Genomic DNA, 15,867 nt, shown 5'->3' on the forward strand with positions numbered 1-15,867 from the left:
TTTCTCACCATCCCATCTTCTCCATCCCTCCCTTCTTCTTCCTCTGAAGCCCATATGAACCAACTGGTCCAGGAACTAGTCATGACACTTATTGCCCCCAGTCCCTTCTGCCAACTTTCTGAACCATTTTGAGTCCTTTCTCTCATTCTGTTGTATTGTGCTCTCCCAAACGCTTAGTATGGTGCTCTACACATAGTGAGCACTCAAGAAATACAATTGATTGATTCCTTCTCACTTTCTCAATCCCCTCTTTGATCCTTGTTTTATGCGTCGAGTGGTTTCTGACCCATAGTGACACCAAGGACACATCTCTCCCAGAATGCCCCGCTCCCCATCTGCAACCATTCTGGTAGTGTTTCCATAGAGTTTTCTTGGTAAAAATAAGTAAGTGGTTTACCATTGCCCTCTTCTGTGCAGTATACTTGAGCCTCCACCCTCGACTCTCTCCCATGCTGCTGCTGCCCAGCACGGGTGAGTTTTGACTTGTAGCAGATTGCCTTCCACTTGCTAGGCACTGCCCTAGCTAGGAATGGAATGGGTAGGCTTCTGCTTGTCTCTCCCTCCTATAGCCAAGACTGGTAGAGTCCTGGGAAACTCTCCAGGTGTGACCCTGAGAGGAGCATTGATCTTTAGGGACTTCAATATAACAATGACGATGGTATTTGTTAGGTGCTTACTATGTGCCAGGCACTGTACTAAGCACTGGGGTAGATACAAACTAATCAGATTGGACAAAGTCCATGTCCCATGTCGGGTTCACAGTCTTGATCCCCATTTTACAGGTGAGGTAACTGAGGCCCAGAGAAGTTAGGTGACTTGTCCAAGGTTATGCAACAGAGAAGTGCTGGTGCCGGGTTTAGAACCTGTGTCCTTTTGATTCCCTAGACTTTGCTCTATCCACTAGGCTATGCTGGTTCTCAACCATGTGGATGTTCCCGACAACGCTCCCACTCCGCCCTCTCATTTCTCACTCAACTGAACCTCCTGCTTCACCACAACTCACTCACTTGCTAACTTGGATACACACTTGATCTCCTCATCTCTAGCCACTGTACAATCTCTACTCTCACCAATTCTGAAAATCCTCTATATGAACACCACCTCCTCACCTGCCTTCTCCCCCATACATCCTCTTACCGCAAATCTGTTCTGTTCCCCCACAGATACCTACGGTCTTTTTACTCTCACTAATTTTCTCAAGATGTCAAGCCCCATTTGATCTCCATACCCAAAATGACATACAAATCAACCCCTTCAACAATGCTCTCTTCACTGAACTCAACTCTCTTCCTCCCCTGTCCCTGTGCCGATCTCATACCACCAACACACAGCCCTGGACCACCTCCACAGGATACTTCCTCTGCTCCTGTGTAGCTAGCTGTGGAATGCTATGCAGAAATCCAGACATCAGATGGACCTCATCCATCACAACTTCATCCTCATCTATTTCAACTCTGCCCTCTCCAATGTCTGGCAACATTATTTATCCATCCTTATCAAATCCCATACCCACTGCCGGTAGCAGCTGTTTCAGATACTCAACTCCTTTCTCAAACCCCTATGCCCCCTGCTTTCCCCATCTCTTGCCCCTAATGACCTGACCACATACATTATTGATAGAATTAAAAAATCAGGAATGATCTCCCTAAAATCTCCTCTGCTTCTCTGTCTCTCCCTCTTCCTTCCCCCTCTTTGACTCTCCATCTTCCCCAGGAGTATCTCAAGAGGCTGTCTTCTACCTCCTCTTAAAATCTACTCCCTCCACCTGCCTCTTTCTCCAATCCTTCATACCTTATCAAAACACTTGCCTTTTCCCAGAAATGTTATCCAATCTTAACATCACTGACACTGTCCTCTCCTGGTTCTCCTCCTATCTCTCTGGCCGTTTATTCTCTATCTCTTTTGTAGACTTCTTCTCTGCCTCCTATGCTCTAAGTGTGGGAGTCCCTTTGGCATAGTCGATAGAGCACAGGCCTGGAAGTCAGAAGGTGATGGGTTCTAATCCTGACTCCCCCACTTGTCTGCTGTATGACCTTGGGCAAGTCACTTCACTTCTCTGGGCCTCATTTACCTCATTTGTAAAATAGGGATTGAGACTGTGAGCCCCACATGGGACAGAGACTGTGTCCAACCCTATTTGCTTGTAGCCAACCCAGTGCTTAGTACAGTGCCTGGCACATAGTAAGCACTTAACAAATAACACAATTATTATTATTATTATTCTGTATCTACACCCATTCCCTTGGAAAACCCACTCATTCCCAGGGCTTCAACTACTATCTCCCAAACCTACCTCTCCAGCTCTGACCTTTCTCCTTCTTTGCAGTCTCACATTTCCTCCTGCCTTCAGGACTTCTCTACTTGGATGTCCTTAAGACTTGACAGGTCCAAAACAGAACTCCTCATCTTCCCACTGTGCTCCCTTTGTCTTTCCCATCACTGTAGACATCACCACTGTCTTCTTTGCCTCACAAGCCTGTAACTGTTACGGAATTTTATCAGAGAAAAAACTCTGATCTTGCAATTGCATGAGAGGGTTTTGTGACCTTGGTGTAGAAAGGAACAGACTCAAGAGAGTGAGCCAAGAGAGCAGGAAAGGGCAGAAAGTGGCTGCCCACCTGTTCACCTCAGGGGGGTACAAGTGACGAACAGCCCCAAGCCATCCCAAACCCGGTACCTTTATTTGCAAGCATTTCCGCATTCCGCTCAACCGCAAATCTTTCAGAGCACACCGCAAATCCTACCCAATCCCCTTGCGTTGCCGGTACTCCACCCTTCAATCAGAACCAGTTCTTAGGAGTGGTCTGTATAAGGTAATGTAATTGACACACTGCTACCCAAACCTAACTGATTGATCGCCCACAGGAAGGAGATTAAACAGAGACAGGATGTCTAGTACAATATTGGAAGAAGATAGGATGGAGACAGGATGGTCAACTGTCTAGTACAATATGGAAAGGAGACAGAACAGAGACAGGAAGGTAAAATATCCAGTACAGGAACTCAGGCATTATTCTCTATTGATGCCTTTCATTCACTCCATCCATTCAATCTGTCACCAAATCCTGTCAGTTCAACCTTTACACCACCATCAAAATCCTCCCTGTCTTTTCCATCCAAATTGCTACCAGGTTGATCCAAGCTCTTATCCTATCCCTCCCTTGACTACTGCATCAGCAGTAGATTGTAAATTGCTTGTGGGTAGGGAATATGTCTACTAGCTTTGTTATAGTGTACTCTCCCAAGGGCTTAGAACAGGGCTCTGCACACAGTAAATCCTCAAAAAATACCATTGACTGATTGATTCAAAAGCTTGTTAAAATCACATCTTCTCCAAAAGGTTTTCCCCAAATAAAGTCTCATTTTCCCATCTCACTCTCCCTTCTACATCAACTGTGCACTTGGATCTGTACCCTTTAAGTACTTAACATTCACCCCACCCTCAGGCCCATAACACTTATGTTTACATTAATAATTGATTTCAGTGCCTGTCTCCCCCTCTAGACTAGAAGCTCCTTATGGGCAGGGAACATGACTAACAACTCTTACACACTTAATACAATGCTCTACACACAGTAAGCAGTGCTCAATAAATACCATGGACTGATTGATTTTAGGGAATAACTAGTTCTGAAAGCCATAGGGAATGATAATATGCTGGAATTCTGAATCACGGAAAGAACTGGGGATAGAAAGTATATCTGGGATTGTCAGTTTGTAATAGTGATCACCAGGTATTAAATTTAACTTTAATGATGGCTAATGGAGAGTACCTGTGGGAATTTGTTTATTTCTCACCTCACTCATTCGCTGCAGAAATTCACCAGGGGGGCTGGAGAAGAAAATCACTGGGGCCATTGGATGAGCCCAGTGTAAAATATAATAATATTAACAATAATAATGGAATTTTTTGTGGCTTACTTTGTGCAAATCACTTTAATAATAATAATAACTGTGCTTTCGTTAAGCACTAAGTGCTAAGCATTGTAGTAAGCGCCGGGGTGGATACAAACAAATCGGATTGGACACAGTCTCTATCCCACATGGGACTCACGGTCTTAATCCCCATTCTACAGATGAGGAGACTGTGGCCCAGAGAAGTGTAGTGACTTGCTCAAGTCAGACAAGCAGCTAGTCAGTTGTATTTACTGAACACTTGCTGTGTGCAGGGCATTGTACTAAGCGCTTTGGAGAGTACGATATAGCAATATAAAAGATACATTCCCTTTCCACAACAAGTGTACAGTCTAGAGGGTGAAACTGACATTACTATCAATAAATAAATTACAGATATGGACATAAGTGTTGTGGGGCTGGGAGGGGGGAATGAATGAAGGCAGCAAATCAGGGTGACGCAGAAGATAGAGGGAGAAGAGGAAGGAGAGCTTAGACACAGAAGGCCTCTTGGAGGAGATGGGTCTTCAATAAGGCTTTGAAGTAGGAGAGAGCAATTGTCTGTCAGATTTAGGAGGGTGGGCGTTCCAGGCCAGAGGCAGGATGTGGGCGAGAGATGGGGCGGTAAGATAGACAAGATAGAGGTACAGTAAGAAAGTTAGCATTAGGGGAGTAAAGTGTATGGGCTAGGTTGTAGTAGGAGAGCAGAGAGGTGAGGTAAGAGGGGGCAAGGTGATTAAGTGCTGTAGCAGATAAGTGTGGGAGTTGGGATTAGAATCCAGATCCTTCTGTCTCCCAGGCGCGTGCTCTACTCGCTAGACTATACTGCTATGCACTTTGGAATGAAAGGAAGATAAGTAAAAGTCTCCTTGAATTCTTTGGTTTTGTCCTTTATGAGAAAGAATGATCAGTGGTATTTATTGAACACTTACTGTGTGCAGAGCATACTAACTGTATAACTGTATGGGAGAGTGGAATGCAGCAGTAGACATGCTTTCTGCCCATGAGGAGTACCCCTCTTTGCTCTAAAGCAGAAAAATTATGATAAATATGCAGGATATTTTAGACTAAATCAGTAGATATAGACAAATCACCAGGACCATTTGAGAGGTAAGAAGGAGAAGGTGTGGAACTGTTGGAAAAAATCTATTGGTTTTGTTACAGATTTTTATCAGAGAAACGACTCTGATCTCACAATCACATAAGAGGGTTTCGTGACCTTGGTGTAGAAATGAACACATTCAAGAGAGTGAGCCGAGAGAGCAGGAAAGGGTGGAAAGTGGCTGCCGCCCGTTCACCCCATGAGGTACAAGTGACAAACAGCCACGAGCTGTCCCAAACCCAGTACCTTTATTTGCGAGCATTTCCATGTTGCACTTAACTGCAACTCTTCCAGTGTGCACCCAAAATCCCACCCAATCCCCTTGTGTTGCCTGTACTCCACCCTTCAATCAGAACTAGTTCTGAGGAGTGGCCCATATAAGGTAATGTAATTGACACATCACTATACAAACTTAAAATGATTGATCTTCAGGAAGGAGATAAAACGGAGACAGGATGTCTAGTACAATATTAGAAAAAGATAGAATGGAGACAAGAGGGTCAATTGCCTAGTACAATATGGGAAGGAGACAGAACAGAGACTGGATGGTAAATGGTCCAGTACAAGCCTCCCTTTGATCCTAGGTGTGCTAACCACCGCAGGATCACAGATCATTCCTATAACTGCAGCCGAAGGCCTCCTGAGTCTCACAAGATTGTCCATCCAGTCGAGGACCGTCTGAGACGTAGAGCAGGAATTGGAGTGTGGGTTTCTTGATTCTCCGTTGGGTCAGTTCCACCGTCCGCAGGTCACTAGCCTGGAGAACTGTCCATGACCGCTGGCTTGACTGTCTTAGGGTGCTGCTTGGCAGCTGATGGCGTCTTTTTGGAGGGAGTTCAATTCCAGCTGCAGGGAGACTAAGTACTTTGCCAGGGTTTCGTCACCTCCCATGAGAGCGATAGACTGATCTGGGCTCGGGACCTCCCCAGCGGAAGGGGAGTGACCAAACAGTAACTCATATGGGGAGATCTTCCAGTCCCCTTGCGGATGGGAACACAATTGTAACAGCGCAATGGGGAGGACCTGAGGCCACTTTAAATGTGTCTCCATACACAATTTCCCTAATATAGTTTTTAATTCCTGATTAGCCCTCTTAACTTTTCCTGAGCTCTGGGGATGGTAGGGAATGTGCAGGCTCCTTGCTATACCTAGACAGCAATAGACCTCAGCCAAAACAGACTCCGTAAACTGGGAACCCTGAGCCGAATCAATGACGGAAGGGGGCCCAAATCGCGGAATAACGTCCCTTAACACCACCTTAGCAACAAATGCAGCAGTTGCGTGCTGGGCCGGGGAAGGCCTCTAATCAACCTGTAAGGTGGTCGATGATGGTCAGAACATAATGGTACCTTTCAGCCCTAGGAAGGGTAATGTAACCTATCTGGAACCCCTCAAGGGGGTCGTAAACCCAGGCTCGGCCACCCCGGGGAAGGGCCCGAGGTCAGTTGGCATTAAAGCTCTGGCAGATGGGACAGGTCATCATTACTCGCTTGGCTACCAGCTGGATACCAGGAGCAAACCAGTGACATAAAACTGTGGCAGCCAGGTCATGGGCTTGATAGTGGGCATTCTGGTGAGCCTGCAACCTAGAAAAACCCATTATGCTCAACAGCCTCGTATTTAGTAGGCCATTCGGATCACTCCTTCTCCGTAATCAGAAAACCAGACTGAGGCATGGTGACCACAGTGTTGAAAGCCTCCAGAGGAGGGTCGGGCACGTGTTGTGCAGCCCAGCGAGAGGCTTGGTCAGCTTTATGGTTTCCCAGACTAACCAAGTCCTTTCCCTGGGTGTGTGCTCTAATATGGATAACAGTGAGAGCAGCGGGAAGTCTGATGGCAGCTAAAAGGCAGGCTACTCGCTCATCATTCGCTACCGGCTTTCCTCCAGAGGTCAAGAAACCTCGGCTCTGCCACAAGGCACCGGTCACATGGTAAATGCCAAAGCCATACTTGGAATCCGTGTAAATATTATATCCGTGTAAATATTAGCGCACAATCCCTTAGCCAGGTGAAAGGCCTGAATCAAAGCCGCGAGCTCAGCCGCCTGAGACCTACAGGAGGAAGGGAGAGATCCGGCCCATAAAACAGAATCATCAGTGACCACCGCAGCCCCAGTGTAGCATTTATCCTGATCCATAAAAGATGAGCCATCAGTGAACAAATCCACATCTGAGAAGCAGCGTGGCGCAGTGGAAAGAGCACGGGCTTTGGAGTCAGGGCTCATGAGTTCGAATCCCAGCTCTGCCACTTGTCAGCTGTGTGACTGTGGGCAAGTCACTTAACTTCTCTGTGCCTCAGTTCCCTCATCTGTAAAATGGGGATTAAGACTGTGAGCCCCACGTGGGACAACCTGATTCCCCTGTGTTTACCCCAGCGCTTAGAACAGTGCTCTGCACATAGTAAGCGCTTAACAAATACCAACATCTGCCATCTCCAAAGGAGTATCTCGGAGCTCAGAGCAGGCCACCACATGAATAGGGGTGACATAAGCATTAATGGCCCGCAGGTCCTGTACGAAATGGTAAGTCGGGGGGTTCCCTGGCTTATCTACTGGCAACACTGGAGTATTGTAGGGAGAACTGCACTCAACAAGGATTTTGCTTTCTAAGAACTCAGAGATAATTGGGTCCAAACCCACACGGCCCTCAGGTGACATAGGATATTGCCAGACACAAGGAGAAAATCTATGGAGCAGGGTATTGATCTTAACCGGTTCAGTTCTCCGGAGGAAACGACATCTGATGGGCCAGAGCTCCAAAGACTTGGTGGCAAAGTAAGCAAAATGGGGTCATCAGTTTCCACGGGGACTGCCATCAGGGAACCTTGGCCCTTTGGGCTCAGGAGGTCCGGTTTACCAAGGAGATTCCCAATAGTTGGCATGATTCCCTCCTCCTCACATGTAAGCGTGGCCTGAAGTTCACACAGAGCCTAGAAGGGTGGTATCTGCCGGGAAGGTGGAAAGGTCGCTATAAACTAGCGGTAGCAGGGGAAGGGAGGCCGGCAGAGGTCCTGGGCAGTCCGGGGGTTTTATCGGGACTGCCGAAGACTGACCACTGCTTAGGTCCAGCAAGGGACGCTTGCATCTACCGTCTCTGGTGCGTTCACATTAATTTTAGTAAGGAGATTTTTATGATGGGTTTTCATGGGCGCCGGCAATCCCTCTGACAATTTTGCATAACAATACCAATTAACACATCTCATCGGGTCTTAAAGTAGATCAGAATTTCACGTAAAGTCTGCAGGGCCATAGGATCAAAAGTACCCCCTTCTGGCCAAAAATAGAGACCCTGCCGATCAGTTAAATTTGTCCAAGAGTCACGGCACCATCTCAATTGCTATTTCGTCATTTCTTTTCCTTTTTTTTTTTTAACGGAATATGACTTTGATCCCAGGATTGGAGAACTTTTGAATACAGGAGCCGTCTCTAAACAGACGAGACCCCATCCTTCCCTGTACCGGGAAGCCCCTTTCCTTCCACCAGGAAAGACACTCTGTCCCCTAGGACGACTTTTGGGTGATCCCCTTCTCCAAATCCGGAGAAGTGCCCTCTCTGTGGGAGCTGCGCAGAGAGTCCCCTCTCTGTGAAACACAGAGAGAATCCTAGCCGCTTACCCACTCAACCAGCGGGCGCTCCAAATTAGACTCGAGAGATCTCAAGGAAGGGGTGTCCGGACCCTAAAAGCGGGCTTACTTACAGTTTTCCTTTGAGCGTGCTTGGGCACCTTGTTCCCGGAGATCCTCGAGCTGGTCTGTCCAATCCTGAGCACAAGGTCCCTCCGTGGTCGCCAAAACAGTTACGGATTTTTATCAGAGAAACGCCTCTGATCTCGCTATCGCATGAGAGGGCTTCGTGACCTCGGTGTAGAAATGAGCCGAGAGAGCAGGAAAGGACGGAAAGTGGCTGCCGCCCGTTCACCCCACGGGGTACGAGGGAACGAAATGCCACGACCCAACCCGAACCCGGTACCTTCATTTGCAATCATTTCCGCATTCCACTCGACCGCAACTCTTCCAGCGCGCACCCCAAATCCCACCCAATCCCCTTGCGTTGCAGGTACTCCACCCTCCATTTACGAGTGGTCCGCATAAGGTAATTGACACATCGTTATCCAAACTTAACTGATTGATCTACCACAGGAAGGAGATTAAATGGAGACAGGATGTCTAATACAATATTGGAAGAAGATAGAACGGAGACAGGATGGTCAATTGCCTGGTACAATATGGGAAGGAGACAGAACAGAGACAGGATGGTAAATCGTCCAGTACAGTTTTGGGGGAGTTTTTATGGTATTTGCATGCGCTTACTACGTTCCAGGTACTGCACTAAGTAGAGGGGTAGATACAAGCTAATTGGGTTGGACATAGTTCACGTCCCACATGGGCTTGACAGTTTTAATCTCCATTTTACAGATGAGGTCACTAAGGCCCAGAGAAGTGAAGCAGTTTACCCTAGGTCACACAGCAGACGAGTGGCAGAGTTAGAATTAGAACCCAGGTCCTTCTGACTCCTGGGCCTGTGCCTTAGCCACTAGGTATGCTGTCACTCTATTGTATTCAACTGTTACAAGTAGCCACTAAGCTGAAGGATTGATAGGCCCCCCATCATGATAAGCCTAAAGAAGCAGTGTGACCTAGTGGATAGCCATGGGCCTAGGAGTTAGAGGGACCTGGGTTCTAATCCCAGCTCTGGCAACTCCTTGCTGTGGGACCTTGGGCAAGTCACTCTGTGCCTCAGTTTCCTCAATTGAATAATGGGGATTAAATACCTGTTCTCCATCCTACTTAGACTGTGAGCCCCATGTGGGACAGGGATGGTGTCAGACAACTAATTGGTATCTACCTCAGTGCTTAGAACCACAATTACTATCATTATATAATTATAATGTAATGATAATAATAAATGTGGTATTTGTTGAGCACTTACTGTGTGCCAAGTACCAAATTAGGTACTGACATATTGGTACAAGATGGTCAGGTTGAATGCAGTCCCTGTCCCACTTGGGGCTCACAGTCTTGATCCCCATTTTGCAGATGAGAAAACTGAGGCCCAGAGAAGTGAAGTTACTTGCCTAAGGTCACACAAGCAGACAAATAGCAGAGGCAGGATTAGAATCCATGTCCTCTGACTCTCAGGCCCCTGGTCATTCTGCTACACCATGCTGCTTTCCTGTCTACCAAGTCTACTGTATTGTACTTTCCCAAGCACTTGTACAATGCTCTGCACACAGTAAGCTCTTAATAATTACCACTGACTGACTGAGACTAGAAAAGATGCACAATGGTGCATTTTTATGGAGAGTAGTATTTATTGAGCACCCACAAGTTTCTATGCTCTGTATTAAGCACTTGGGGAGTACACAACACTGGTAAATTATTTGATGTATGTCATATGTCTGACTCCAAGCTCCTTTTGGGCACGGAGGGAGGGAGAGAAAGAGAAATAGAAATAGAGAGATAAAGTGAGAGAAATATATATTCATTCATTCAATAGTATTTATTGAGCGCTTACTATGTGCAGATCACCCTACTAAGTGCTTGGAATGTACAAATCTGCAACAGATAGAGACAGTCCCTGCCCATTGATGGGCTTACAGTCAGAAAGACAAAAACGATAGCAATAAATAGAATCAAGGGGATGTACATCTCATTAAAACAATAGCAGTAGATAGAATCAAGGTGATGTACATCTTATTAACAAAATAAATAGGGTAATAAAAATATATACAATTGAGCGGACAAGCACAGTGCTGAGGGAAGGGGAAGGGAGAGAGGGAGGAGCAGAGGGAAGGGGGGAAAAGGGGACTTAGCTGAGGGGAGGAGAAGGGGGGTGGTAGAGGAGCAGCAGAGGGAGCAGAGGGAAAAGGGGAAGCTGAGTCTGGGAAGGCCTCTTGGAGGAGGTGAGCTCTAAGTAGGGGAAGAGAATTAGTTTGGCGGAGGTGAGGAGGAAGGGCATTCCAGGACAGCGGGAGGACGTGGCCCAGCGGTCGACGGAGGGATAGGCGAGAACGGGGGAAGGTGAGGAGGTGGGCGGCGGAGGAGCGGAGCGTGCAGGGTGGGCAGTCGAAAGAGAGGAGGGAGGAGAGGTAGGAGGGGGCAAGGTGATGGAGAACCTTGAAGCCTAGAGTGAGAAGTTTTTGTTTCGAGCGGAGGTTGATAGGCAACCACTGGTGTGTGTCGTGTGTAAGGCAATCTCAAACACACTTACACTCTCACGAAAGCCTTGGGAGCTATAGGGGCAAGACTGAAATGATACCAGCCCTCCTACAGTCTGATCTGTTCTCTTGGGAAACTGGGCTATGGAAAGGGGAGGCTGGGCCAGGAAACTGACCCCAACTTCCCTGTGCCCCCCAACCCAATGAACTGCCTGCTGTGAACTATCTGAAGAGTGATTGGATATCTCTCAGCTGAGGACCCATTGCAAATTACAATGCAGTGCAAATAATAATAATAATGTTGGTATTTGTTAAGCGCTTACTATGTGCAGAGCACTATTCTAAGCGCTGGGGTAGATACAGCGTAATCAGGTTGTCCCATGTGAGGCTCACAATCTTAATCCCCATTTTACAGATGAGGTAACTGAGGCACGAGAAGTTAAGTGACTTGCCCACAGTCACCCAGCTATGTCGCAGATTTGGGATTCGAACCCATGACCTCTGACTCCCAAGCCCGTGCTCTATCCACCGAGCCACGCTGCTTCTCTATGTAAATGTAAATTGAATGATATATATTGATAAATTTCGAGAAGCAGGGGCCTGGGAGTCAGAAGGACCTGGGTACTAATCCCGGCTCTGCCCACTTGTCTGCTGCTTTGTGACTTGGGACAGATCACTTCTCTGACCTCATCTAAAAAATGGGGATTAAGACTGTGAGCCCCATGTGGGATGGGGATTGTGTCCAACCCAGTTAGCTTGTATCTACCCCAGCGCTGAGAATGGTGCCTGGCACATAGTAAGTGCTTAACAAATACCACAGTTGTTATTATTATATACATATATATCATTCTATTGGCCTAGTGGGTAGACTATGAGCCTGGGAGTCAGAATGACCTGGGATTCTAATCCTGGCTCTGCCATATGTTTGCTGTGTGACTGTGGGCAAGTTATTTAACTTCTCTGGGCCTCAGTTACCTCCCCTGTAAAATGGGAATTAAGAGTGTGAGCCCCAGGTGGGAGAGGGACAGTCTGACTATCTTGTATCTACCCCAGGGTTTAGAACAGTGCATAAATGCATAAGCATAACAAGTACCATAATAATAATTATTATTATTTTATGTTATTCTTCTTCCTTTAATCTTTTGTTAATTTGCATGAATGTGAACAGACAAAAATAAAAGAGGCAGCAGCACCCTGGATGACATCAACAATACACAGTTTCAGATGCCCTATTATTTTAAATGATCTTGCACTAAATACATGATCTGGATTGTTTTAAAATATATTATCTTAAGGGATTCTTTTGTGTTTTTTTTAAATCAATTTGCAATTGAATTGATAATCATATGGGTTTCTGGTGTAGGAGATTCACCAAATATGAAAATGAGCTATTTTTACTGGAACCACGTGGCAAAATATGACACTTTATCTCCTCTACTAAAAGGCCAACTTTCCACCCAATGGCTCAGAGCCTACTCAGTTGCAGTCATACTAGAAAGCATGTGCAGCTGGGACTTATCATTTGTAAGGCTGGGAGAAATTCCATTTGGAATTTGTTTTCCCAGCTGACAAGTTAAGGTTAAAAATCTGCAAGAATTAATTGCCTGCTCCACCTGCCCAATCAATCAATACATGGTATTTATTGAGCGCTTATGGTGTGCAGAGCACTGTACTAAACACTTGGGAGAGCATGGGCAAGCAGTATCTAGTGATAATAATAATTGTGGTATTCAAGTGCTTACTATGTGCCAGGCACTGTAATAAGCCCTAGGGTGGGCTCAAGAAAATCGGGTTGGACACAATCCCTGTCCCACATGGGGCTCACAGTCTCTATCCCCATTTTACAGGTGAGGTAACTGATGCTCAGAGAAGTGAAGTGACATACTCAAAGTCACTCAGCAGACAAGTGGCAGAGCCGGAATTAGAACCCATGACCTTTTGATTCCCAGACCCGTGATCTATCCACTACGCCAGTAATGACAGCAATCTTTTCTGGAATTAAATGAACAGATTCAGTTGAGAAGCAGTGTGGCTCAGTGGATAGAGACTTGGCCTGGGAGTCAGAAAGGCCTTGGTTCTAATCCCAGCTTCATCACCTTTTTTTCTATCAAGTGCTTACTGTGTGCAGAGCACTGTACTAAGGGCTTAGGAGAATACAACAGAACGATATAACAGACACATTCCCTGCCCACAGTGAGTTTACAGTCTTGAGTGGGAGGCAGACGTTCATATAAATAATACTATCTACTTGTCTGCTGTGTGATCTTGGGCAAATCACTTCACTTCTCTGTGGCTCCGATACCTCATCTGTAAAATGGAGATTAGACAGCTTTTGATCTAATGGGGGAGTTAGGCAGATACTAATTATTTGCTAACAGTGACAGCAGGGAGATGTACAGAGTTTCCCCTGAGAATAACATAAATATGGAAAGATGGAATTCTTGAATAATAACTAATAAATTAGTAGCATATGGAGATTTTCTCCTGTGAATCAGTGGCTGGAAAGTCAGCATACGCAATGAAGCTTAGAGCTATGCCACTGAGAGATACTCTGTCCCCAGGGTTACCCAGAATGGAAAGGTCTAAGCTGAAGCATCAACATTGATTTACCCGTTCTGGGCAGCAGAGGCATGGGGAAGAGTCAAAGGAGGATGATCAAGTGATCAAAACATTGATCAAAGACAATGGCAGAGATTTAAGTTTTTACTGCACAGAAGAAGGCAATGGTAAACTACTTACATATTTTTTTACCAATAAACCTATGGATTAATCAAGTCACTATGAATGGGAAACGACTCGACAGCATTTAAAGAAGAATACGATATGGAGATTGATCCTTACCACTGTTTGTCCATCTGTTTCCCCCTATAGACTGTGAGCTCATTGTGAACAGGGAATGTACTGTTACATTGTATTCTCCCAAGCATTTAGCACATAGTAAACACTGATTGACTGATTGATTGATATACATATGTCTGTGCTGGGCTTGCTGGATGTCCATAAGCGTTAAGAATGGCTGTTGACTTCTGTTGGGTTGGTGTGAGTTGTGGATGGGTATTTGGACAATGCATCTTCTTCACAGAAATAGAATTTAAGGAGGGTTTCAAGATGGGGAGAGCAGTGGAGTGGTGGACTTTGATGGGAAGTAAGTTCCAATCAATCAATCAATAGTATTTATTGGGTGCTTACTTTGTGTAGGGCACTGCACCCAGTGTTTGGGTGAGTAAAGTACAACAGAGTTGGCAGACATGTTCCACATCCAGAATAGCTTACAGTCAAGAGCGGGAAGCAGACATCAAAATAAATTCTGGATATAATAATGATGGTATTTGTTAAGCATTATTAATGCTATTGATGCCTGCCTACTTGTTTTGTTTTGTTGTCTGCCTTCCCCTTCTAGACTGTGAGCCTGTTGTTGGGGAGAGAATGACTCTATCTGTTGCCAAATTGTACTTTCCAAGCGCTTAGTACAGTGCTCTGCATAAAGTAAGTGCTCAGTAAATAGGATTGAATACATGAATGAATGAAACACTATGTGTCAAGCAGTGTTCTAATCATGGGTTATCAGGTTATACAAGGGCTATACAAGGTTATCAGGTTGTCCCACGTGGGGCTCACAGTCTTAATCCCCATTTTACAGATGAGGAAACTGAGGCACAGAGAAATTAAGTGACTTGTCCAAAGTCACACAGATGACAAGTGGCAGAGCCGGGATTAGAACCCATGACCTCTGACTCCCAAGCCTGTGCGCTTTCCACTAAACCACGCTGCTTCTCTGTACATAAGTACTGTGGGGCTGAGGGTTGGGTGAATTTCGAGTGATTAAAGGGTAATAATAATAATAATCATTTTGGTATTTGTTAAGCGCTTACTATGTGCCAGGCATTGTACTAAGCACTGGGGTGGATACAAGCAAATCAGGTTGGACACAGTCCCTGTCCCACACAGGGCTCCCAGTTCTAGTTCCTATTTTTACAGATGAGGTAACTGAGGCACAGAGAAGTGAAGTGAGTTACCCAAAGCCACAAAGCAGAGAAGTGGCAGAGCCAGGACTGGAACCCATGACCAGGCCCGTGTTCTATCCACTCTGCCATGCTGCAACTATGCACAGATCTAAGTACATAGGTTACACAGAGGAAGAGGAAGTAGGGGAAATGAGGCTTAATCAGGGAAGGCCTCTTGGAAGAGATGTGATTTGAATAAGTTTTGAAGGTGGGGAGGGTGGCGATTTGTCAGATGTGAAATTCAGGCTAGAGGCAGGATATGGGCAAGGGATCAGTAGTGAGATAGATGAGATCGAGGTGCAATGAGTAGGTCGGCGTTAGAGGAGTGAAGTGTGCATGATGGGTTGTAGTAGCAAATCAGCAAGGTAAGATAGGAGGGAGCAAGGTGATAGAGTACTTTAAAGCCAATGGTGAGGAGCTTCTGTTGGATGAGGAGGTGGATGGGCAACATCTTGCCTCCTCTCCCAAATTCCTCCTCCCCATAAGTTTGTATTCATTCATTCGTTCATTCAATAGTATTTATTGAGCGCTTACTATGTGCAGAGCACTGTACTAAGCACTTGGAATGAACAAGTCGGCAACAGATAGAGACAGTCCCTGCTGTTTGACGGGCTTACAGTCTAATCGGGGGAGACGGACAGACAAGAACAATGGCAATAAATAGAGTCAAGGGGAAGAACGTCTCGTAAAAACAATGGCAACTAAATAGAAT

The 15,867-nt window shown here is 45.9% G+C and overlaps 1 non-coding gene across 1 annotated transcript; it reads right to left on the reverse strand.

The window, feature by feature from the left end:
• Positions 1–481: 481 nt before the first annotated feature.
• LOC114812463 lies at positions 482–620 on the reverse strand. Its single transcript, XR_003760115.1, has one exon. It is a non-coding gene; the product is annotated as a small nucleolar RNA SNORA7 (small nucleolar RNA).
• Between the last annotated feature and the right edge of the window lie 15,247 nt (positions 621–15,867).

The sequence above is a fragment of the Ornithorhynchus anatinus genome, chromosome 5 (assembly GCF_004115215.2).
Source record: "Ornithorhynchus anatinus isolate Pmale09 chromosome 5, mOrnAna1.pri.v4, whole genome shotgun sequence".
Taxonomy (NCBI): Eukaryota; Metazoa; Chordata; class Mammalia; order Monotremata; family Ornithorhynchidae; genus Ornithorhynchus; species Ornithorhynchus anatinus.